We start from the raw sequence: 4,438 nt of genomic DNA on the forward strand, positions 1-4,438 counted from the left end.
CTCTTTCTTTGGTTGGGCTTGGGCCGAGATTTGGAGAGAAAAAGATGAGTATTGGGCCTTGTATGCTTAAGCCCATTTCATGGTTATGTTAAGTGATGTTTGGCCCCAATTAATTATAAATGTGATTTTTATGAGCTATTAAGGCTAAATTAGGTTAATTATGGTCCAAAATAGTTCATAATATTTGATTTATTTCATTCTAGGCCCAATATGGCCCAATATGTTGAAATAAATGAAAGTGGGTCCAATTAGAGCCCATTTAAGAGTTCTAAACCCAAGATAGTCAAATTGGAAGTTTATTGGTCCATTAGGCCCAATAAGGAAGTTCTAGTCCAAAATGGACCTAAATAAGAACTTCTAGGGTTTCCAATTGCTTGTTGACTATTTGTAATGCTTGTATGGTGTATTTGATTGCAATTTTGTTGTCACAGAGTAAGCATCATACATGCCCTTATGTTTTTGGATTCATAATCCGACTTAAGTGTTGTAGTTACAAGGCATAAAATTTCTAGTTGTGACACCTCACATGCCGCATAAGCAAGTGGGGGTTATAACACCAAGTGAGGAAATGGACAACAAGATGCAACACCAACTAATGTGTCATTAGTTCCCTTTCTTTTTGCTCTTGCTTCTCCCGTACCTGCCATTCCAGGAACTCCAAATGATGACGTTTTAACTCATTTTTTCTTTAATTAGTAAATTATACTCGTCGAATTTCGCTCTCATTTCCGCCACCTCTTTTGATCTCGCCTCCACCTCCTCTGCATGTCTTGTAGCGTGCCTCGCTTTGTCGCGTCCGGGCGGTCGTCTTGGTGGGGATATCATCTGGGATCTCACCGTCATCGGCGTTAAGTTCGATGTTAGTCCGTGCGTCCGACACGTCGACCGAGCTAGAATTGCGAGACCTTTTGGATTGAACTTCCGACGATGTAGGCGTTTTATTCCACTTTGGATCCACTCGCAAAAATTCCCATTATTTTTCAAAGTAAAAAACATGACCCATTTCAATCCGATATTGTTCCTTAGCAGATTTGAACAAATCGAAGTCGTTGGTTCCGCTTTGCTGTTGCACCTCAAGCTGGATGTAAATATCGTTGAATTTGTTGCACCGCTTAGTTATTTGACCACATTTGCTGCTCAACATGTCATTGTTGCGATACAGATTTTTCTTTAAAACATCATGAAACTTGTCGAGCACCGCCCCCCAATAAGCTCCTTTTTTCATTCTATTTCCGCGAAGTTCGTTTTTTGAAGTACCACACCAAGTCGCCGTCAAAGCGTATTCCTCATCAGGTCTACACCATTGTGGAATGTCTGCATTTTATGTTTCTACCGCTATTGCTTTCCCTTTCGATTTTCCTTTTCCTTTCCATTTCCCTCTCTTACTACCTCCTGCTTCCACTTCACCCGATTGTTGTGTCGTAAGCGATGGTTGGTTGGTTGTTGCATCGAAGCAAAAGAAGGGAAAATATTTTGTTGTAAATTTGGGTTTTAACCAAATTGATTTTGTTGAAGGTAAGGTGAGTTGGAAAACTGTAGCGGCGGTGAAGCGGGATTGAAAGTCATGCTTTGGTATGGGATTTGTGGTGAGCCTTGAGACGATAAAAGGTTGAAATAACCTTCATAACCTGCAAATCTGAGAGTCGAGGTTGTGTTTGGTTGTGTATTTGGGTTTGATGATGGGGAGGTGTTTGGGTTTTGCTCAATTTATTTAGTAAGAAAGTTTATAAAAGTGTAAATAGAATGTTTAAAAAGATGTAAATTTTGAAATAAAATGAGTGTGTGTGTGTATGAGTGTGTGTGTGTGTGTATATATATATATATATATATATATATATATATATATATATATATATATAAAGGTAAAAAAAATGGTTTGAATTTGACTGTTTTCAAACGGTCTAATAGCCACAACGGTAATTTTTTTGTCGTTTCACTTCGTTTCCATGGCCACGAGAAGTGACCAACGAGATGCAACGAGTTGGGGGGGGGGGTGTTCCCCCTGTTAAGACGGTGTCGAGAACAGTCACGTCACCCGCATCGTTTATCACTCTAAGGGCTAGGAGGGGCCAGTGCTAATGTAATGGTCAAAATTTATATATATATATATATATATATATATATATATATATATATATATATATATATATATATATATACTAGCAGTGTACCCGCGCAAAGCGGCGGACGTGTAAATTCTTGCGGTGATATGTTTCCTCTACAAAAATGTTATTTTACAAAAGAAAGTACATGTCGAAGACAAAATAATCAAACTATGGTGTTATTTGGGAGATGAAGTCATTTTTTGTTCTTGGACGGTGGGCTTTATAGCAGAGGAGGGAACAAAGAGGTATATGCGATTGGAGGGATATTTGAATCAACATGCTAAATTTAAGGATATCTAAAAGGGTTCAAAATTTGAATGAATCCAGGATTTGAGGGAACCATATCAAATTGTTGAGAAATATAAGGAGATTTGATGATAAATATTTGAATTCAAAATGTGGTTAAAATTTAATATTATTTTATTAATGGTTACTTGTACTATCAGCTTCATCATTTGGACGTCTTAAAAAAATAATATTATTATAATCAATCTATTTTTAGAAATAGTTAGATTTCTTTTATAAGATAGTAAAGATATATATATATATATATATATATATATATATATATATATATATGTTTTTTTGGGATTTTTTAATCTATCTAATGATTCATTGGCTTGAGAATATATATATATATATATATATATATATATATATATATATATATATATATATATATATATATAGGGTTAGGTTCATTTGGAACCACCTATATTTTGTAAGACCGTGAGATGCATTTTTTATTTTTTTTATTTTGTTTTTATTTTTTTTATTTTTTTAGTTAATTCATGTTCCGAAAATAATATTTAAAAAAAGAATTTTTTGATTTTTCCATTTATTTTGCATTTTAGGATTATTTTTAGAATATGTACAGTTTAATATTCTATTTAGAATATTTCACATATTTTTCAAAAAAAAAAAACGGATTTTTTTTATTTTTTTTAATTTTTTTTAGTTAATTCAAATTCCGAAAATAATATTTAAAAAAAGAATTTTTGGATTTTTCTATTTATTTTGCATTTTAAAATTATTTTTAGATTTGATCTCACGGTCTCACAAAATTAGAATGATCTCAAATTAACCTGAACCTATATATATATATATATATATATATATATATATATATATATATATATATATATATATATATATATATATATATATATATATATATATATATATATATATATATATATATATGGGGGTAGGTTCAAGTGAGATTGCCTAATTTTGTGAGATCGTGAGACGTATTTTTTTATTTTTATTTTATTTTTTTTAGTTAATTTAAGTTCCGAAAATAATATTTAAAAAAAGAATTTTTGGATTTTTCCATTTATTTTGCATTTTAAAATTATTTTTTAGAATATGTAAAGTTTAATATTCTCTTAGAATACTTCACTAATTTTTCAAAAAAAACGGGATTTTATTTTTTATTTTTTTTAGTTAATTCAAGTTCCGAAAATAATATTTAAAAAAAGAATTTTTAGATTTTTTCATTTATTTTGCATTTTAATATTAGTTTTTTAGAATATGTTAGTGTAATATTTTATTAGAATATTTCACGTATTTAAAAAAAAAAAAGGGATATTTTTTTAATTTTTTTTTGTTAATTCAAGTTCCGAAAATAATATTTAAAAAAAGAATTTTTTGATTTTTCCATTTATTTTGCATTTTAAAATTATTTTTAGATTTGATCTAACGGTCTTACAAAATTGTAATGTTATCAAATGAACCTGAATATTTATATATATATATATATATATATATATATATATATATATATATATATATATATATATATATATATATATATATATATATATATATATATATATATATATATATACTTTTCTATCAATAAATTTGTTCTCACTTCAAATCAAATTACTTTTTATGTTCATATGTTTTTATTAGGCTATCCTTTTATTTATATTTAATTGGTTACTTTTTTTATTTTATTTGTTTTGTCCACTGTATTTGAACGATAGCTTCTAGAATGTGTTTTCCAACTACATTGATATATTTTATTTGTTTTTAAAATCTTTAGTATTATTCTAGAATGTGTTTTCCAACTGCATTGATATATTTTATTTGTTTTCTTAATTATTTGTATTGTTGTATATTTATTTTAATTGATTATTTGGTTTCTCTTATACTTTGCTGGTTTGATTGTTTCTTTCATTATTTATGATGGTATTGTAGTGTGTAAATTTTTTACCCGTATGATTTTTTTATGTTTCATTTGATTAGTTATTCGATAAAGACCTTTATTAAGCATGCAATGTTTTTATTTAATTATAATGTAGATTTTTGTTTTCAATATCATATTA

This window comes from Lactuca saligna, chromosome 4 (assembly GCF_052625555.1).
Source record: "Lactuca saligna cultivar CGN05327 chromosome 4, ASM5262555v1, whole genome shotgun sequence".
Taxonomy (NCBI): Eukaryota; Viridiplantae; Streptophyta; class Magnoliopsida; order Asterales; family Asteraceae; genus Lactuca; species Lactuca saligna.